Genomic DNA, 22,620 nt, shown 5'->3' with positions numbered 1-22,620 from the left:
TTTTCCTTTCCTTCCCTGGTAGTTTCTTCCCTCTCTCTTCCTTTCCTTTCCTTCCCTGGTAGTTTCTTCCCTCTCTTTTCCTTTCCTTCCTTCCCTGGTAGTTTCTTCCCTCTCTCTTCCTTTCCTTCCCTGGTAGTTTCTTCCCTCTCTTTTCCTTTCCTTCCTTCCCTGGTAGTTTCTTCCCTCTCTCTTCCTTTCCTTCCCTGGTAGTTTCTTCCCTCTCTTCCTTTCCTTCCCTGGTAGTTTCTTCCCTCTGTCTTCCTTTCCTTCCCTGGTAGTTTCTTCCCTCTCTCTTCCTTTCCTTCCCTGGTAGTTTCTTCCCTCTGTCTTCCTTTCCTTCCCTGGTAGTTTCTTCCCTCTCTTTTCCTTTCCTTTCCTGGTAGTTTCTTCCCTCTCTTTCCTTTCCTTCCCTGGTAGTTTCTTCCCTCTCTCTTCCTTTCCTTCCCTGGTAGTTTCTTCCCTCTGTCTCTCCTGTTCGTCCCCGCTCTTTTCCTTTCCTTCCTTACTCTGGTAGTTTCTTCTCCCTCCTCCTTCTCTTTCCTTCCTCCTCCCTGGTAGGTTCTTCCTCTCTTTTCCTTTCCGTCCTTCCTGGTAGTTTTCTTCCCTCTCTCTTCCTTGCCTTCCGTCCCTGGTTAGTGTTCTTCCCCTCTTTTCCTTTCCTTCCCTGGTAAGTTGCTTCCCTCTCTCTTCCTTTCCTTCCTTCCCTGTAGTTCTCGTCCCTCTCTCTCATTGCCTTCCTTCGCTTCCCGGGTAGTTTCTTCCCTACTCTTTTTCCTTTCCTTCCCCTGGTAGTTTCTTCCCTCTCTCTTCCTTCCTTCCGTCCCTGGGTAGTGTTCTTCCTCTCCTCTCTCTTCCTTTCCTTCCTTCCCTGGTAGTTTCTTCCCTCTCTTTTCCTTTCCTTCCCTGGTAGTTTTCTTCCCTCTCTCTTCCTTTCCTTCCTTCCCTGGTAGTTTCTTCCTTCTCTTTTCCTTTCCTTTCCTTCCCTGGTAGTTTCTTCCCTCTCTCTTCCTTTCCTTCCTTCCCTGGTAGTTTCTTCCCTCTCTCTTCCTTTCCTTCCTTCCCTGGTAGTTTCTTCCCTCTCTTTTCCTTTCCTTTCCTTCCCTGGTAGTTTCTTCCCTCTCTCTTCCTTTCCTTCCTTCCCTGGTAGTTTCTTCCCTCTCTCTTCCTTTCCTTCCTTCCCTGGTAGTTTCTTCCCTCTCTATTCCTTTCCTTTCCTTCCCTGGTAGTTTCTTCCCTCTCTCTTCCTTTCCTTCCTCCCCTGGTAGTTTCTTCCCTCTCTTTTCCTTTCCTTCCTTCCCTGGTAGTTTCTTCCCTCTCTTTTCCTTTCCTTCCTTCCCTGGTAGTTTCTTCCCTCTCTTTTCCTTTCCTTCCTTCCCTGGTAGTTTCTTCCCCTCTCTTTTCCTTCCTTCCTTCCCTGGTAGTTTCTTCCCTCTCTCTTCCTTTCCTTCCTTCCCTGGTAGTTTCTTCCCTCTCTCTTCCTTTCCTTCCTTCCCTGGTAGTTTCTTCCCTCTCTCTTCCTTTCCTTCCTTCCCTGGTAGTTTCTTCCCTCTCTTTTCCTTTCCTTCCCTGGTAGTTCTTCCCCTCTCTTTCCTTTCCTTCCCTGAGTAGTTTTCTTCCCTCTCTCTTCCTTTCCTTCCTTCCCTGGTAGTTTCTTCCCTCTCTTTTCCTTTCCTTCCCTGGTAGTTTCTTCCTTCTCTCTTCCTTTCCTTCCTTCCCTGGTAGTTTCTTCCTTCTCTTTTCCTTTCCTTTCCTTCCCTGGTAGTTTCTTCCCTCTCTCTTCCTTTCCTTCCTTCCCTGGTAGTTTCTTCCCTCTCTCTTCCTTTCCTTCCTTCCCTGGTAGTTTCTTCCTCTCTTCCCTTCTCTTTCCTTGACTTCCTTCTACTGGTAGTTTCTTCCCTCTCTTTCCTTTCCTTCCCTGGTAGTTTCTTCCCTCTCTCTTTCCTTTCCTTCCCTGGTAGTTTCTTCCCTACCTCTTTTCCTTCCTTCCCTGGTAGTTTCTTTCTTCCCTCTCTTTTCCTTTCCTTCCTTCCCGGGTATGTTTCTTCCCTCTCTCTCTTCCTTTCCTTTCCTTCCCTGGTAGTTTTCTCCCGCGCTTTTCCTTTCCTTCCCTGGTAGTTTCTTCCCTCTCTCTTCCTTTCCTTTCCTTCCCTGGTAGTTTCTTCCCTCTCTCTTCCTTTCCTTCCCTGGTAGTTTCTTCCCTCTCTTTTCCTTTCCTTCCCTGGTAGTTTCTTCCCTCTCTTCCTTTCCTTTCCTTCCCTGGAGGTTTCTTCCCTCTCTTTTCCTTCCTTTCCTTCCCTGGTAGTTTCTTCCTCGTCTTTCTTCCTTCCTTCCCTGGTAGTTTCTTCCTCTCTCTTCCTTTTCCTTTCCTTCCCTGGTTAGTGTCTTCCCTCTCTCTTCCTTTCCTTTCCTTCCCTGGTATTTTCTTCCCTCTCTCTTTTCCTTTTTCCTCCCTGGTAGTTTTCTTCCCTCTCTTTTCCTTTCCTTTCCTTCCCTGGTAGTTTCTTCCCTCTCTCTTCCTTTCCTTCCTTCCCTGGTAGTTTCTTCCCTCTCTTTTCTTTCCTTCCTTCCTGTAGTTTCTTCCCTCTCTCTCCTTTCCTTTCCATCCCTGGTAGTTTCTTCCCCTCTCTTTCCTTCCTTCCCTGGTAGTTTCTTCCCTCTCTTTCCTTCCTTCCTTCCCTGGTAGTTTCTTCCCTCTCTCCTTCCTTTTTCCTTCCCTGGTAGTTTCTTCCCTCTCTTTCCTTTCCTTCCCTGGTAGTTTCTTCCTCTCTCTTCCTTCCTTTCCTTCCCTGGTAGTTTCTTCCCTCTCTTTTCCTTTCCTTCCCTGGTAGTTTCTTCCCTCTCTTTCCTTTCCTTCCCTGGTAGTTTCTTCTTCTCCCTTCTCCTTTCCTTTCCTTCCCTGGTAGTTTCTTCCCTCTCTTTTCCTTTCCTTCCCTGGTAGTTTCTTCCCTCTCTCTTCCTTTCCTTTCCTTCCCTGGTAGTTTCTTCCCTCTCTTTTCCTTTCCTTCCTTCCCTGGTAGTTTCTTCCCTCTCTCTTCCTTTCCTTCCCTGGTAGTTTCTTCCCTCTCTTTTCCTTTCCTTCCTTCCCTGGTAGTTTCTTCCCTCTCTTTTCCTTCCTTCCCTGGTAGTTTCTTCCCTCTCTCTTCCTTTCCTTTCCTTCCCTGGTAGTTTCTTCCCTCTCTTTTCCTTTCCTTCCCTGGTAGTTTCTTCCCTCTCTTTTCCTTTCCTTCCTTCCCTGGTAGTTTTTTCCCTCTCTTTTCCTTTCCTTTCCTTCCCTGGTAGTTTCTTCCCTCTCTTTTCCTTTCCTTCCCTGGTAGTTTCTTCCCTCTCTCTTCCTTTCCTTTCCTTCCCTGGTAGTTTCTTCCCTCTCTTTTCCTTTCCTTCCTTCCCTGGTAGTTTCTTCCCTCTCTCTTCCTTTCCTTCCCTGGTAGTTTCTTCCCTCTCTTTTCCTTTCCTTCCTTCCCTGGTAGTTTCTTCCCTCTCTCTTCCTTTCCTTCCCTGGTAGTTTCTTCCCTCTCTTTCCTTTCCTTCCCTGGTAGTTTCTTCCCTCTGTCTTCCTTTCCTTCCCTGGTAGTTTCTTCCCTCTCTCTTCCTTTCCTTCCCTGGTAGTTTCTTCCCTCTGTCTTCCTTTCCTTCCCTGGTAGTTTCTTCCCTCTCTTTTCCTTTCCTTCCTGGTAGTTTCTTCCCTCTCTTTCCTTTCCTTCCCTGGTAGTTTCTTCCCTCTCTCTTCCTTTCCTTCCCTGGTAGTTTCTTCCCTCTGTCTTCCTTTCCTTCCCTGGTAGTTTCTTCCCTCTCTCTTCCTTTCCTTCCCTGGTAGTTTCTTTCCCTCCTCTTTTCCCTTTCCTTCCTTCCCTGGTAGTTTTCTTCCCTCTCTCTTCCTTTCCTTCCTTCCTGGTAGTTTTCTTCCCTCTCTTTTCCTTTCCTTCCTTCCCTGGTAGTTTCTTCCCTCTCTCTCCTTTCCTTCCTTCCCTGGTAGTTCTTCTTTCTTCCCTCTCTTTCCTTTCCTTCCTTCCCTGGTAGTTTCTTCCCTCTCTCTTCCTTTCCTTCCTTCCCTGGTAGTATCTTCCCTCTCTTTTCCTTTCCTTCCTTCCCTGGTAGTTTCTTCCCTCTCTCTTCCTTTCCTTTCCTTCCCTGGTAGTTTCTTCCCTCTCTCTTCCTTTCCTTCCTTCCCTGGTAGTTTCTTCCCTCTCTTTTCCTTTCCTTTCCTTCCCTGGTAGTTTCTTCCCTCTCTCTTCCTTTCCTTCCCTGGTAGTTTCTTCCCTCTCTCTTCCTTTCCTTCCCTGGTAGTTTCTTCCCTCTCTCTTCCTTTCCTTTCCTTCCCTGGTAGTTTCTTCCCTCTCTCTTCCTTTCCTTCCCTGGTAGTTTCTTCCCTCTCTCTTCCTTTCCTTCCCTGGTAGTTTCTTCCCTCTCTTTTCCTTTCCTTCCTTCCCTGGTAGTTTCTTCCCTCTCTCTTCCTTCCCTTCCTTCCCTGGCAGTTAGAAAAACAAGTGACGTGATCCGGCGCGCGTGTCCACCAGCTCTTATTTAAGCAGCTCGTGCCTCCTCTCTTCCCGCCTCTCGCTGGTCCCTAGTTAGCAACGCAGTCCTCACAGCGCTGCTCCCTCCTCTCCTCATCCAAGAAGCTGACAGGCAGCACCGTCAGGGAAGGCTGCAGCCAGGCATCACATGTTGCTGTAATAGACCTCATTAAGCTCTACTTACAGATGTTCTCTTAACATAATTGATCTGCAGAGCGGGTTGAGAGGATGGTAACCTATTCCCCAGCCCCCAATTATGGCGCCGGTAATTAGATCCCCGATCTCCCTGTTTCGCTTCTCCACATTCACCCTTCTAACATTCTCCCAAATATCAAAGTATCTCTTTCTCTCAAAGCGAAGCCCTCCTACCTTCCCTCCACACCCCTGACTCCACCACCTCCTCCCTCTTCTCCTCCCTCCTCTCCTCATCCTCCCATCCACTCACTAGACTCAGAGTCCTCTGACAGTATTGACAGTTAGATGTACTAACCTTTGTAGTGAAGCCAGGCTTAATAGTTAACTCACTCCCATTGACAGAGCTCTCTCTTATATTTTCCTCTCTCTCTTTCTGCTGAAATATCCTGGGAAAGAACGAGGGATAGAGAGAGAGAGAGAGAGAGAGAGAGGCACAGATGGAGAGAAGGGAGGAGAAAGGGAGAAAAAAAAACCTCTAAGTTTGTAATTTTGATTAAAGGTTGATAATGTCTGTCAGGGGAGGATCTTTTTGTTTTTTATCTTTAATTATTCCTCTGATGGCAACTTTTAGAAACTGGAAAAGGAAATGAGGACAGAGAGGAGGACAGAGAGGAGGACAGAGAGGAGGGGGAAGGGGTGGAGCTTGGAGTCCAGAGAGGAGGACAGAGAGGAGGGGGAAGGGGTGGAGCTTGGAGTCCAGAGAGGAGGACAGAGAGGAGGGGGAAGGGGTGGAGCTTGGAGTCCAGAGAGGAGTCCAGAGAGGAGGACAGAGAGGAGGGGGAAGGGGTGGAGCTTGGAGTCCAGAGAGGAGTCCAGAGAGGAGGACAGAGAGGAGGGGGAAGGGGTGGAGCTTGGAGTCCAGAGAGGAGGACAGAGAGGAGGACAGAGAGGAGAGGGAAGGGGTGGAGCTTGGAGTCCAGAGAGGAGGACAGAGAGGAGAGGAGTGATGGCGGTGAAGCGTCTTTCATAGTGCCAATCAAAGCCACTCCTAGGGCATGTCCCAAATGACACCCTGTTCCCTTTTTAGTGCACTAGTTTTGACCAAGGCCCATAGGGTAGTAGTGCACTACTTTTGACCAAGGCCCATAGAGGAAATATGGTGCCGTTTGGGATGAAGCCCAGTCTCGAGGCTAATTAGCAACCAAAAGCACTCTGGGAGATGGTGCTTTCTTCAGCACTTTAAAGAGGAGCCATTTATTCCAATGTCATGAAGTATCTAGGATGGGGTGGTGGTTCAGTACAGTTATATCTTCTGTTTCTCTAAACGGGATGTGTTGGCTGGTTCATTTTTTTAACCTTTATTAACTAGGTCAAGTCAGTTAAGAACAAATTCTTATTTTCAATGACGGCCTAGGAACAGTGGGTTAACTGCTTGTTCAGGGGCAGAACAACATATTTTTACCTTGTCAGCTCAGGGATTCAATCTAGCAACCTTTCGGTTACTGGCCCAGCGCTCTAACCACTAGGCTACCTGCTGGTTACTAGTCCAACGCTCTAACCACTAGGCTACCTGCTGGTTACTAGCCCAACGCTCTAACCACTAGGCTACCTGCCGCCCCTACACTCTAACCACTAGGCTACCTGCCGCCCCTCCCCTCTAACCACTAGGCTACCTGCCGCCCCTACACTCTAACCACTAGGCTACCTGCCGCCCCTACACTCTAACCACTAGGCTACCTGCCGCCCCTACACTCTAACCACTAGGCTACCTGCCGCCCCTACACTCTAACCACTAGGCTACCTGCCGCCCCATGTTGTGTGGTTCAGTCTGATTATATCTTCTTCTTCTCTAAACGGGATATTTCGGCTGGTTCAGTCAATTCATTTCTTCTCTAAACGGGATATTTCGGCTGGTTCAGTCAATTCATTTCTTCTCTAAACGGGATATTTCGGCTGGTTCAGTCAATTCATTTCTTCTCTAAACGGGATATTTCGTCTGGTTCAGTTAATTCATTTAGTCTCTAAACGGGATATTTCGGCTGGTTCAGTCAGTTCATTTCTTCTCTAAACGGGATATTTCGGCTGGTTCAGTCAGTTCATTTCTTCTCTGAACGGGATATGTTGTGTGAATCAATGTGTTGCTGTGTCTATATGCTATCACAGACCTGCCACACACAGTGATCCTGTCTGTCTGGTTGGAGGACGACTCTGAATGTTATCTTATCTTCACTCCACTGTTGAAGCTTGTGATGGCAGCAATTTAAACAATTTCTTTATAGATTTCACAGGGGTAATATCTATATAAGCTGCCATGATGAATATATACAGTATATATACAGTGTAGTACAGGGGTAATATCTATATAAGCTGCCATGATGAATATATACAGTATATATACAGTGTAGTACAGGGGTAATATCTATATATACTGTTGTAGTGAATATATTATATATATATACAGTGTAGTACAGGGGATATATCTATATATACTGCTGTAGTGAATATATACAGTATATTACATTTACATTTACGTCATTTAGCAGACGCTCTTATCCAGAGCGACTTACAAATTGGTGCATTCACCTTATGATATCCAGTGGAACAACCACTTTACAATAGTACATCTAAATCTTATAAGGGGGGGGGGTTAGAAGGATTACTTTATCCTATCCCAGGTATTCCTTAAAGAGGTGGGGTTTCAGGTGTCTCCGGAAGGTGGTGATTGACTCCGCTGTCCTGGCGTCGTGAGGGAGCTTGTTCCACCATTGGGGTGCCAGAGCAGCGAACAGTTTTGACTGGGCTGAGCGGGAACTGTGCTTCCGCAGAGGTAGGGAGGCGAGCAGGCCAGAGGTGGATGAACGCAGTGCCCTTGTTTGGGTGTAGGGCCTGATCAGAGCCTGAAGGTACGGAGGTGCCGTTCCCCTCACAGCTCCGTAGGCAAGCAGCATGGACTTGTAGCGGATGCGAGCTTCAACTGGAAGCCAGTGGAGAGAGCGGAGGAGCGGGGTGATGTGAGAGAACTTGGGAAGGTTGAACACCAGACGGGCTGCGGCGTTCTGGATGAGTTGTAGGGGTTTAATGGCACAGGCAGTGAGCCCAGCCAACAGCGAGTTGCAGTTATCCAGACGGGAGATGACAAGTGCCTGGATTAGGACCTGCGCCGCTTCCTGTGTGAGGCAGGGTCGTACTCTGCGAATGTTGTAGAGCATGAACCTACAGGATCGGGTCACCGCCTTGATGTTAGCGGAGAACGACAGGGTGTTGTCCAGGGTCACGCCAAGGCTCTTAGCACTCTGGGAGGAGGACACAAGGGAGTTGTCAACCGTGATGGCGAGATCATGATATATATATACAGTGTAGTACAGTGGTAATATCTATATATACTGCTGTAGTGAATATATACAGTGTAGTACAGGGGTAATATCTATATAAACTGCTGTAGTGAATATATACAGTATATATACAGTGTAGTACAGGGGTAATATCTATATAAACTGCTGTAGTGAATATATACAGTATATATACAGTGTAGTACAGTGGTAATATCTATATATACTGCTGTAGTGACTATATACAGTATATATACAGTGTAGTACAGGGGTAATATCTATATAAACTGCTGTAGTGAATATATACAGTATATATACAGTGTAGTACAGGGGTAATATCTATATAAACTGCTGTAGTGAATATATACAGTATATATACAGTGTAGTACAGGGGTAATATCTATATAAACTGCTGTAGTGAATATATACAGTATATATACAGTGTAGTACAGGGGTAATATCTATATAAACTGCTGTAGTGAATATATACAGTATATATACAGTGTAGTACAGGGGTAATATCTATATAAACTGCTGTAGTGAATATATACAGTATATATACAGTGTAGTACAGTGGTAATATCTATATATACTGCTGTAGTGACTATATACAGTATATATACAGTGTAGTACAGGGGTAATATCTATATAAACTGCTGTAGTGAATATATACAGTATATATACAGTGTAGTACAGGGGTAATATCTATATAAACTGCTGTAGTGAATATATACAGTATATATACAGTGTAGTACAGGGGTAATATCTATATAAACTGCTGTAGTGAATATATACAGTATATATACAGTGTAGTACAGGGGTAATATCTATATAAACTGCTGTAGTGAATATATACAGTATATATTTATTTTAATTGTATTTTATTTCACCTTTATTTAACCAGGTAGGCTAGTAGAGAACAAGTCCTTTATTTAACCAGGTAGGTTAGTAGAGAACAAGTCCTTTATTTAACCAGGTAGGCTAGTTGAGAACAAGTTCTCATTTACAACTGCGACCTGGCCAAGATAAAGCAAAGCAGTTCGACACATACAACAACACAGAGTTACACATGGACTAAAACAAACATACAGTCAATAATACAGTACAAAAACAAGTCTATATACAATGTGAGCAAATGAGGTGAGATAAGGGAGGTAAAGGCAATAAAAAGGCCACGGTGGCGAAGTAAATACAATATAGCAAGTAAAACACTGGAATGGTAGATTTGCAGTAGGTGAATGTGCAAAGTAGAAATACTGGGGAGCAAAATAAATAAATAAATAAATGCATTAGGGGAAGAGGTAATTGTTTAGGCTATTTATAGATGGGCTATGTACAGGTGCAGTAATCTGTGAGCTGCTCTGACAGCTGGTGCTTAAAGCTAGTGAGGGAGATAAGTGTTTCCAGTTTCAGAGATTTTTGTAGTTCGTTCCAGTCATTGGCAGCAGAGAACTGGAAGGAAAGGTGGCCAAAGGAGGAATTGGCCCTGGGGGTGACCAGTGAAATACATATATATACAGTGTAGTACAGGAGATATATCTATATAAACTGCTGTAGTGAATATATACAGTATATATACAGTGTAGTACAGGAGATATATCTATATAAACTGCTGTAGTGAATATATACAGTATATATACAGTGTAGTACAGGGGTAATATCTATATAAACTGCTGTAGTGAATATATGATATATGTATACAGTGTAGTACAGGGGTAATATCTATATAAACTGCTGTAGTGAATATATACAGTATATATACAGTGAAGTACAGGGGATATATCTATATATACTGCTCTAGTGAATATATACAGTATATATACAGTGTAGTACAGGGCTAATATCTATATATACTGCTGTAGTGAATATATACAGTATATATACAGTGTAGTACAGGAGATATATCTATATAAACTGCTGTAGTGAATATATACAGTATATATATACAGTGTAGTACAGGGGTAATATCTATATATACTGCTGTAGTGAATATATACAGTATATATACAGTGTAGTACAGGGGTAATATCTATATAAACTGCTGTAGTGAATATATACAGTATATATACAGTGTAGTACAGGGTAATATCTATAAATACTGCTGTAGTGAATATATACAGTATATATACAGTGTAGTACAGGGGTAATATCTATATATACTGCTTTAGTGAATATATACAGTATATATATACAGTGTAGTACAGGGGTAATATCTATATATACTGCTGTAGTGAATATATACAGTATATATACAGTGTAGTACAGGGGTAATATCTATATAAACTGCTGTAGTGAATATATACAGTATATATACAGTGTAGTACAGGGGTAATATCTATATATACTGCTGTAGTGAATATATACAGTATATATACAGTGTAGTACAGGGGTAATATCTATATAAACTGCTTTAGGGAATATATACAGTATATATACAGTGTAGTACAGGGATAATATCTATATAAACTGCTGTAGTGAATATATACAGTATATATATACAGTGTAGTACAGGGATAATATCTATAGAAACTGCTGTAGTGAATATATACAGTATATATACAGTGTAGTACAGGGGTAATATCTATATAAACTGCTGTAGTGAATATATACAGTATATATACAGTGTAGTACAGGGGTAATATCTATATAAACTGCTGTAGTGAATATATACAGTATATATACAGTGTAGTACAGGGGTAATATCTATATATACTGCTGTAGTGAATATATGCAGTATATATATACAGTGTAGTACAGGGGTAATATCTATATAAACTGCTGTAGTGAATATATACAGTATATATACAGTGTAGTACAGGGATAATATCTATATATACTGCTGTAGTGAATATATACAGTATATATACAGTGTAGTACAGGGGTAATATCTATATATACTGCTGTAGTGAATATATACAGTATATGCACAGTGTAGTACAGGGGATATATCTATATAAACTGCTGTAGTGAATATATGATATATGTATACAGTGTAGTACAGGGGTAATATCTATATAATCTGCTGTAGTGAATATATACAGTATATATACAGTGTAGTACAGGGATAATATCTATATAAACTGCTGTAGTGAATATATACAGTATATATATACAGTGTAGTACAGGGGATATATCTATATAAACTGCTGTAGTGAATATATACAGTATATATACAGTGTAGTACAGGGGATATATCTACATAAACTGCTGTAGTGAATATATACAGTATATATACAGTGTAGTACAGGGGATATATCTATATATACTGCTGTAGTGAATATATACAGTATATATATACAGTGTAGTACAGGGGATATATCTATATAAACTGCTGTAGTGAATATATGATATATGTATACAGTGTAGTACAGGCGTAATATGTATATAAACTGCTTTAGTGAATATATACAGTATATATACAGTGTAGTACTGGGGTAACGGTTGTCGTACGTAGTGGACCAAGGCGCAGCAGGTTGAGTGCTCATAGTGACTTTATTTGAACACGTAACAAACAAAACGATCGAACGAACAGGATTGCAGGCTAAACACACAGCTATGCAACAACAACTTCCCACAAAGGGACAGGTGAAAACAGGGATACTTAAGTATGACTCTCAATCAGCAGCAACGATGTACAGCTGTTCCTGATTGAGAGCCATACCAGGCCAACCCAAAGAAATACACAACATAGATAGATCCTAGAATACAAAACATAGAACATAACCAAAAACCCCGGAATACTCTAAACAAACACCCCTCTACATAAACACATATACTAACACACCCCGAACCACATAAAACAAATACCCCCCCTGCCACGTCCTGACCAAACTACAATAACAAATAAACCCTTACTGGTCAGAACGTGACAACAGGGGGGTACATAGTGCAACAGCAGTGTTGTGTAGTTATCAGTAAACAGGTCAGAGACGGCTCCGATGCAGTGTCTTCATCCCTCTGTTAGTCTGCATGTGTCTGGAAGGCTCGTCTATGTGTTCGTGTTCGAGATGTAGGATTCATTACTGCCTCAGAGCTGATAATGAGTCACACCATCTCCTCCATTACTGCCTCAGAGCTGCTAATGAGTCCCACCATCTCCTCCATTACTGCCTCAGAGCTGCTAATGAGTCACACCATCTCCTCCATTACTGCCTCAGAGCTGCTAATGAGTCCCACCATCTCCTCCATTACTGCCTCAGAGCTGCTAATGAGTCACACCATCTCCTCCATTACTGCCTCAGAGCTGCTAATGAGTCACACCATCTCCTCCATTACTGCCTCAGAGCTGCTAATGAGTCACACCATCTCCTCCATTACTGCCTCAGAGCTGCTAATGAGTCCCACCATCTCCTCCATTACTGCCTCAGAGCTGCTAATGAGTCACACCATCTCCTCCATTACTGCCTCAGAGCTGCTAATGAGTCCCACCATCTCCTCCATTACTGCCTCAGAGCTGCTAATGAGTCCCACCATCACCTCCATTACTGCCTCAGAGCTGCTAATGAGTCACACCATCTCCTCCATTACTGCCTCAGAGCTGCTAATGAGTCCCACCATCACCTCCATTACTGCCTCAGAGCTGCTAATGAGTCCCACCATCTACTCCATTACTGCCTCAGAGCTGCTAATGAGTCACACCATCTCCTCCATTACTGCCTCAGAGCTGCTAATGAGTCCCACCATCTCCTCCATTACTGCCTCAGAGCTGCTAATGAGTCACACCATCACCTCCATTACTGCCTCAGAGGTGCTAATGAGTCACACCATCACCTCCATTACTGCCTCAGAGGTGCTAATGAGTCACACCATCACCTCCATTACTGCCTCAGAGGTGCTAATGAGTCACACCATCTCCTCCATTACTGCCTCAGAGGTGCTAATGAGTCACACCATCACCTCCATTACTGCCTCAGAGGTGCTAATGAGTCACACCATCACCTCCATTACTGCCTCAGAGCTGTTAATGAGTCACACCATCTCCTCCATTACTGCCTCAGAGCTGCTAATGAGTCACACCATCTACTCCATTACTGCCTCAGAGCTGCTAATGAGTCACACCATCTCCTCCATTACTGCCTCAGAGCTGCTAATGAGTCACACCATCTCCTCCATTACTGCCTCAGAGCTGCTAATGAGTCACACCATCTCCTCCATTACTGCCTCAGAGCTGCTAATGAGTCACACCATCTCCTCCATTACTGCCTCAGAGCTGCTAATGAGTCCCACCATCTCCTCCATTACTGCCTCAGAGCTGCTAATGAGTCCCACCATCTCCTCCATTACTGCCTCAGAGCTGCTAATGAGTCCCACCATCTCCTCCATTACTGCCTCAGAGCTGCTAATGAGTCACACCATCTCCTCCATTACTGCCTCAGAGCTGCTAATGAGTCACACCATCTCCTCCATTACTGCCTCAGAGCTGCTAATGAGTCACACCATCTCCTCCATTACTGCCTCAGAGCTGCTAATGAGTCACACCATCTCCTCCATTACTGCCTCAGAGCTGCTAATGAGTCACACCATCTCCTCCATGTGTTCCACTTTATAGCTACTTTCCCTGTGACACCAGCAGGTCTCTCCTCTCCACTGAGATGTTCTGACATTTAAAGCAGGTCTCTCCTCTCCACTGAGATGTTCTGGTCTCTCCTCTCCACTGAGATGTTCTGGTCTCTCCTCTCCACTGAGATGTTCTGACATTTAAACCAGGTCTCTCCTCTCCACTGAGATGTTCTGACATGTAAAGCAGGTCTCTCCTCTCCACTGAGATGTTCTGACATTTAAACCAGGTCTCTCCTCTCCACTGAGATGTTCTGACATTCAAAGCAGGTCTCTCCTCTCCACTGAGATGTTCTGACATTTAAAGCAGGTCTCTCCTCTTCGCTGAGATGTTCTGACATTTAAAGCAGGTCTCTCCTCTCCACTGAGATGTTCTGACATTTAAAGCAGGTCTCTCCTCTCCACTGAGATGTTCTGACATTTAAAGCAGGTCTCTCCTCTTCACTGAGATGTTCTGACATTTAAAGCAGGTCTCTCCTCTCCACTGAGATGTTCTGACATTTAAAGCAGGTCTCTCCTCTCCACTGAGATGTTCTGACATTTAAAGCAGGTCTCTCCTCTCCACTGAGATGTTCTGACATTTAAAGCAGGTCTCTCCTCTTCACTGAGATGTTCTGACATTTAAAGCAGGTCTCTCCTCTCCACTGAGATGTTCTGACATTTAAAGCAGGTCTCTCCTCTTCACTGGGATGTTCTGACATTTAAAGCAGGTCTCTCCTCTTCGCTGAGATGTTCTGACATTTAAAGCAGGTCTCTCCTCTTCACTGAGATGTTCTGACATTTAAAGCAGGTCTCTCCTCTTCGCTGAGATGTTCTGACATTTAAAGCAGGTCTCTCCTCTTCACTGAGATGTTCTGACATTTAAAGCAGGTCTCTCCTCTTCGCTGAGATGTTCTGACATTTAAAGCAGGTCTCTCCTCTTCGCTGAGATGTTCTGACACTTAAAGGAAGGACCTTGATTCCCTCGTCCTTTCCTTCTCTGACCTAAGTCCTCAACGGACCATAGAAGCAGGGCTCAAGGACTGGAGTACTGGACACTCCACAGTGGGCCTCCAGCCCCTCTCCCCAGCCTGTCTCCGGTCCCGCTGTCCTTTCAATCTTCCTCCATCCCTCCAGCCCCCTAGCCTCCCTCTAGCTCCCAGCCAGTCATTGTGTTTTCAGCCTCCCTCTAGCTCCCAGCCAGTCATTGTGTTTTCAGCCTCCCTCTAGCTCCCAGCCAGCCATTGTGTTTTCAGCCTCCCTCTAGCTCCCAGCCAGCCATTGTGTTTTCAGCCTCCCTCTAGCTCCCAGCCAGCCATTGTGTTTTCAGCCTCCCTCTAGCTCCCAGCCAGCCATTGTGTTTTCAGCCTCCCTCTAGCTCCCAGCCAGCCATTGTGTTTTCAGCCTCCCTCTAGCTCCCAGCCAGTCATTGTGTTTTCAGCCTCCCAGTCTCCCAGCCAGCCATTGTGTTTACAGCCTCCCAGTCTCCCAGCCAGTCATTGTGTTTTCAGCCTCCCAGTCTCCCAGCCAGTCATTGTGTTTTCAGCCTCCCAGTCTCCCAGCCAGTCATTGTGTTTTCAGCCTCCCAGTCTCCCAGCCAGTCATTGTGTTTTCAGTCTCCCAGTCTCCCAGCCAGTCATTGTGTTTTCAGTCTCCCAGTCTCCCAGCCAGCCATTGTGTTTTCAGTCTCCCAGTCTCCCAGCAAGCCATTGTGTTTTCAGTCTCCCAGCCAGCCATTGTGTTTTCAGTCTCCCAGTCTCCCAGCCAGCCATTGTGCTTTCAGCCTCCCAGTCTCCCAGCCAGTCATTGTGTTTTCAGTCTCCCAGTCTCCCAGCCAGTCATTGTGCTTTCAGCCTCCCAGTCTCCCAGCAAGCCATTGTGTTTTCAGCCTCCCAGTCTCCCAGCCAGTCATTGTGTTTTCAGTCTCCCAGCCAGCCATTGTGTTTTCAGCCTCCCAGTCTCCCAGCCAGCCATTGTGTTTTCAGCCTCCCAGCCTCCCAGCCAGTCATTGTGTTTTCAGCCTCCCAGTCTCCCAGCCAGTCATTGTGTTTTCAGCCTCCCAGCCGTAGTCTCCAGCCTCCAGCTCCAGCCCCCCAGCTCCCTACTAGTAACCCCCCCCCCCTCTGGGGAATAAGGCCAAGGACCAGGGGCCACTCAGTAATTGCTGCAGGTAGGTGACCTTCAAGTGGGTGGTGGGGGGGGGTGGGGGGGGGGGTCAAGGGAGGCGTCATGACAATTTATTTTCCTCTTCTCTTCCCGCGCCAGCCCAATTTAGTCTTTTGGCAGAGAGAGGAAGCAGAGCTGGAACTAAGGAAGAGACTTACAGCTTTCTGAGGTTGTGTAACAATTTGCACCCCATTCCCTATGTAGTGCACTACTTTTGACCTGAACCCTATGGGCCCTATAAAGGGAATAGAGTGCCATTTAGACAACCTTTGAAATCCAGCTTCTCCCCTCCATAAAGTCTTATAGAGAACCACCTTTAGTAATGGTCCATAAAGTCTTATAGAGAATCACCTTTAGTAATGGTCCATATAGTCTTATAGAGAATCACCTTTAGTAATGGTCCATAAAGTCTTATAGAGAACCACCTTTAGTAATGGTCCATAAAGTCTTATAGAGAACCACCTTTAGTAATGGTCCATATAGTCTTACAGAGAATCACCTTTAGTAATGGTCCATAAAGTCTTACAGAGAATCATCTTTAGTAATGGTCCATATAGTCTTATAGAGAATCACCTTTAGTAATGGACCATGAAGTCTTATAGAGAATCACCTTTAGTAATGGTCCATAAAGTCTTATAGAGAATCACCTTTAGTAATGGACCATATAGTCTTATAGAGAATCACCTTTAGTAATGGTCCATATAGTCTTATAGAGAATCACCTTTAGTAATGGACCATATAGTCTTATAGAGAATCACCTTTAGTAATGGTCCATAAAGTCTTATAGAGAATCACCTTTAGTAATGGTCCATAAAGTCTTATAGAGAATCACCTTTAGTAATGGTCCATAAAGTCTTATAGAGAATCACCTTTAGTAATGGACCATATAGTCTTATAGAGAATCACCTTTAGTAATGGTCCATATAGTCTTATAGAGAATCACCTTTAGTAATGGACCATATAGTCTTATAGAGAATCACCTTTAGTAATGGTCCATAAAGTCTTATAGAGAATCACCTTTAGTAATGGTCCATATAGTCTTATAGAGAATCACCTTTAGTAATGGACCATATAGTCTTATAGAGAATCACCTTTAGTAATGGTCCATAAAGTCTTATAGAGAATCACCTTTAGTAATGGTCCATATAGTCTTATAGAGAATCACCTTTAGTAATGGACCATATAGTCTTATAGAGAATCACCTTTAGTAATGGACCATATAGTCTTATAGAGAATCACCTTTAGTAATGGTCCATATAGTCTTATAGAGAATCACCTTTAGTAATGGACCATATAGTCTTATAGAGAATCACCTTTAGTAATGGTCCAGAACTGAGCCCACTAGATGTAAAAAACAACAGAATATTGAATTCTTTCTTATTACTCAATGAGAGTTAATGGGGATGTCTTAACCGTCTATACATTTAGTCAGAATATAAAGTGGGAAGCAGGCAGGCAGGCACAAGTATTCAGACCCCTTGACTTTTTCCACATTTTCTTACGTTACAGTCTTATTCAAAAATGGTTTAAAGATTTTTTTAAATCCTCAGCAATTTACACACAATACCCCATAATGCAATGCAGTGCCTTAGAGCACGGCGCCACTCGGGAGGCCCGTGTTTGATCTGTTTGATACCATTCCATTTATTCCACTCCAGCCAATACAATGAGCCCGTCCTCCCCAATTAAGGTGCCACCAGCCGCCTGTGCTCTCCACCCACCTATAATACCATCTGTAAAATATATACATTTCAATCTTTGATAATCAGCTCACGTCTCATGTCTGATTTGATCATCTCCTTACTCACACTGGTAAAGGAACAATAACTGGATTTACCAGACAAGACATCTGGAAAGCATATGTTGAATTTGAAATCACTAATGTTGACTTTAAAGACAAACTGACAAAGTTACATAACATAAATATTGTTCTTGTTTACTTCATGTTGCTACGACAAAGTATTCAGGATGAAACCAGAACACAGCTTTTTTTTTACGGGTAGCCATGAAAATGGAACTTGAAATGTATTTTTTCTTTCTGCATTCAAAATGTAATTGTCAGGGTTTATTGATCCAAACAACACGATAAACTCTATTGCCTTTTCCCAAGCGGATAACAAAAAGTCTAATCTAACATTATGTCTGAGTCCTAAATGGCACCCTATTCCCCGTAAAGACCTGGTCAAAAGTAGTGCACTATATAGGGAATAGGGTTCTAGGGCCCATAGGGTTCTGGTTAAAAGTAGTGCCTTATATAGGGAATAGGGTGCCATCTGGGACTCATACATTACTGTATGTGTGCTCTGCTGAATCAGACAGACAGACAGACAGACAGACAGACAGACAGACAGACAGACAGACAGACAGACAGACAGACAGACAGACAGACAGACAGACAGACAGACAAAACACCTTATGGACAAACAAACCTTGACAAGACAACGATATGCCACTTTGATTGGAACAGAAAATATGAGAATTGCAGACGAGAGAACATGAAGAATGTAAAACAGAAGAGAGAACATGATGAATGTAAAACAGAGAGAACATGAAGAATGTAAAACAGAGAGAACATGAAGAATGTAAAACAGAAGAGAGAACATGAAGAATGTAAAACAGAGAGAACATGAAGAATGTAAAACAGAGAGAACATGAAGAATGTAAACAGAGAGAACATGATGAATGTAAAACAGAGAGAACATGAAGAATGTAAAACAGAGAGAACATGATGAATGTAAAACAGAGAGAACATGATGAATGTAAAACAGAAGAGAGAACATGATGAATGTAAAACAGAAGAGAGAACATGAAGAATGTAAAACAGAGAGAACATGAAGAATGTAAAACAGAGAGAACATGATGAATGTAAAACAGAGAGAACATGAAGAATGTAAAACAGAAGAGAGAACATGATGAATGTAAAACAGAGAGAACATGATGAATGTAAAACAGAAGAGAACATGATGAATGTAAAACAGAGAGAACATGAAGAATGTAAAACAGAGAGAACATGAAGAATGTAAAACAGAGAGAACATGATGAATGTAAAACAGAAGAGAGAACATGAAGAATGTAAAACAGAAGAGAGAACATGAAGAATGTAAAACAGAGAGAACATGATGAATGTAAAACAGAGAGAACATGATGAATGTAAAACAGAAGAGAGAACATGAAGAATGTAAAACAGAGAGAAAATGAAGAATGTAAAACAGAAGAGAGAACATGATGAATGTAAAACAGAGAGAACATGAAGAATGTAAAACAGAAGAGAGAACATGATGAATGTAAAACAGAGAGAACATGATGAATGTAAACAGAAGAAGAGAACATGATGAATGTAAAACAGAGAGAACATGAAGAATGTAAAACAGAAGAGAGAACATGATGAATGTAAAACAGAGAGAACATGAAGAATGTAAAAGAGAAGAGAGAACATGATGAATGTAAAACAGAAGAGAGAACATGAAGAATGTAAAAGAGAAGAGAGAACATGATGAATGTAAAACAGAAGAGAGAACATGAGGAATGTAAAAACAGAAGAGAGAACATGAAGAATGTAAAACAGAAGAGAGAACATGAAGAATGGAAAACAGAAGAGAGAACATGAAGAATGGAAAACAGAGAGAACATGAAGAATGTAAAACAGAGAGAACATGAAGAATGTAAAACAGAGAGAACATGAAGAATGTAAAACAGAGAGAACATGAAGAATGTAAAACAGAGAGAACATGAAGAATGTAAAACAGAGAGAACATGAAGAATGTAAAACAGAAGAGAGAACATGAAGAATGTAAAACAGAGAGAACATGAAGAATGTAAACAGAGAGAACATGAAGAATGTAAAACAGAAGAGAGAACATGATGAATGTAAACAGAGAGAACATGAAGAATGTAAAACAGAGAGAACATGAAGAATGTAAAACAGAAGAGAGAACATGAAGAATGTAAAACAGAAGAGAGAACATGATGAATGTAAAACAGAGAGAACATGAAGAATGTAAAACAGAGAGAACATGAAGAATGTAAAACAGAAGAGAGAACATGAATTTGTAAAACAGAGAGAAACATGATGAATGTAAAACAGAGAGAACATGAAGAATGTAAAACAGAAGAGAACATGATGAATGTAAAACAGAGAGAACATGAAGAATGTAAAACAGAGAGAACATGAAGAATGTAAAACAGAGAGAACATGATGAATGCAAAACAGAAGAGAGAACATGAAGAATGTAAAACAGAAGAGAGAACATGAAGAATGTAAAACAGAGAGAACATGATGAATGTAAAACAGAAGAGAGAACATGAAGAATGTAAAACAGAGAGAAAATGAAGAATGTAAAACAGAAAAGAGAACATGATGAATGTAAAACAGAGAGAACATGAAGAATGTAAAACAGAAGAGAGAACATGATGAATGTAAAACAGAGAGAACATGATGAATGTAAAACAGAAGAGAGAACATGATGAATGTAAAACAGAGAGAACATGAAGAATGTAAAACAGAAGAGAGAACATGATGAATGTAAAACAGAGAGAACATGAAGAATGTAAAAGAGAAGAGAGAACATGATGAATGTAAAACAGAAGAGAGAACATGAAGAATGTAAAAGAGAAGAGAGAACATGATGAATGTAAAACAGAAGAGAGAACATGAGGAATGTAAAACAGAAGAGCGAACATGAAGAATGTAAAACAGAAGAGAGAACATGAAGAATGGAAAACAGAAGAGAGAACATGAAGAATGTAAAACAGAGAGAACATGAAGAATGTAAAACAGAGAGAACATGAAGAATGTAAAACAGAGAGAACATGAAACAGAGAGAACATGAAGAATGTAAAACAGAGAGAACATGAAGAATGTAAAACAGAGAGAACATGAAGAATGTAAAACAGAGAGAACATGAAGAATGTAAAACAGAAGAGAGAACATGAAGAATGTAAAACAGAGAGAACATGAAGAATGTAAAACAGAAGAGAGAACATGAAGAATGTAAAACAGAAGAGAACATGAAGAATGTAAAACAGAGAGAACATGAAGAATGTAAAACAGAAGAGAGAACATGAAGAATGTAAACAGAAGAGAGAACATGATGAATGTAAAACAGAGAGAACATGAAGAATGTAAAACAGAGAGAACATGAAGAATGTAAAACAGAGAGAACATGAAGAATGTAAACAGAGAGAACATGAAGAATGTAAACAGAGAGAACATGAAAAATGTAAAACAGAGAGAACATGAAGAATGTAAAACAGAGAGAACATGAAGAATGTAAAACAGAGAGAACATGAAGAATGTAAAACAGAAGAGAGAACATGATGAATGTAAAACAGAAGAGAGAACATGAAGAATGTAAAACAGAGAGAACATGAAGAATGTAAAACAGAAGAGAGAACATGAAGAATGTAAAACAGAGAGAACATGAAGAATGTAAAACAGAAGAGAGAACATGAAGAATGTAAAACAGAGAGAACATGAAGAATGTAAAACAGAGAGAACATGAAGAATGTAAAACAGAAGAGAGAATATGAAGAATGTAAAACAGAGAGAACATGAAGAATGTAAAACAGAGAGAACATGAAGAATGTAAACAGAAGAGAGAACATGAAGAATGTAAAACAGAAGAGAGACCATGATGAATGTAAAACAGAAGAGAACATGAAGAATGTAAAACAGAAGAGAGAACATGAAGAATGTAAAACAGAAGAGAGACCATGATGAATGTAAAACAGAGAGAACATGAAGAATGTAAAACAGAAGAGAGAACATGAAGAATGTAAAACAGAGAGAACATGAAGAATGTAAAACAGAAGAGAGAACATGATGAATGTAAAACAGAGAGAACATGAAGAATGTAAAACAGAAGAGAGAACATGATGAATGTAAAACAGAAGAGAACATGAAGAATGTAAAACAGAAGAGAGAACATGAAGAATGTAAAACAGAAGAGAGACCATGATGAATGTAAAACAGAGAGAACATGAAGAATGTAAAACAGAAGAGAGAACATGAAGAATGTAAACAGAGGGAACATGAAGAATGTAAAACAGAAGAGAGAACATGATGAATGTAAAACAGAGAGAACATGAAGAATGTAAAACAGAAGAGAGAACATGATGAATGTAAAACAGAGAGAACATGATGAATGTAAAACAGAGAGAGAACATGAAGAATGTAAAACAGAGAGAACATGAAGAATGTAAAACAGAGAGAACATGAAGAATGTAAAACAGAGAGAACATGAAGAATGTAAAACAGAAGAGAGAACATGATGAATGTAAAACAGAGAACATGAAGAATGTAAACAGAGAGAACATGAAGATGTAAAACAGAGAGAAACATGAAGAATGTAAAACAGAGAGAACATGAAGAATGTAAAACAGAGAGAACATGAAGAATGTAAAACAGAGAACATGAAGAATGTAAAACAGAAGAGAGAACATGATGAATGTAAACAGAAGAGAGACAAAGAATGTAAAACAGAGAGAACATGAAGAATGTAAAACAGAGAGAACATGAAGAATGTAAAACAGAAGAGAGAATATGAAGAATGTAAAACAGAGAGAACATGAAGAATGTAAAACAGAGAGAACATGAAGAATGTAAAACAGAAGAGAGAACATGAAGAATGTAAAACAGAAGAGAGACCATGATGAATGTAAAACAGAGAGAACATGAAGAATGTAAAACAGAGAGAACATGAAGAATGTAAAACAGAGAGAACATGAAGAATGTAAAACAGAGAGAACATGAAGAATGTAAAACAGAAGAGAGAACATGATGAATGTAAAACAGAAGAGAACATGAAGAATGTAAAACAGAGAGAACATGAAGATGTAAAACAGAAGAGAGAACATGAAGAGTAAAACATGTAGAGAACATGAAGAATGTAAAACAGAAGAGAACATGAAGAATGTAAAACATAGAGAACATGAAGAATGTA

The 22,620-nt window shown here is 41.6% G+C and overlaps 1 protein-coding gene across 1 annotated transcript in view; it reads right to left on the bottom strand.

Annotated features, from left to right (window-relative positions):
- The window catches only part of LOC115191040 (LIM domain only protein 3), a 16,120-nt gene extending 11,036 nt beyond the window's left edge, over nucleotides 1-5,084 (bottom strand). The window contains exon 1 of the mRNA XM_029749045.1: nucleotides 5,005-5,084. The gene's annotated coding sequence lies outside the window, so the exon portion shown is untranslated. The remainder of the gene's footprint in view (nucleotides 1-5,004) is intronic.
- Between the last annotated feature and the right edge of the window lie 17,536 nt (nucleotides 5,085-22,620).

This window comes from Salmo trutta, unplaced genomic scaffold (genome assembly GCF_901001165.1).
Source record: "Salmo trutta unplaced genomic scaffold, fSalTru1.1, whole genome shotgun sequence".
Lineage (NCBI taxonomy): Eukaryota > Metazoa > Chordata > Actinopteri > Salmoniformes > Salmonidae > Salmo > Salmo trutta.
The sequence above is the reverse complement of the archived record's forward strand: the minus strand, read 5'-3'. Positions and strand labels throughout refer to the sequence as shown.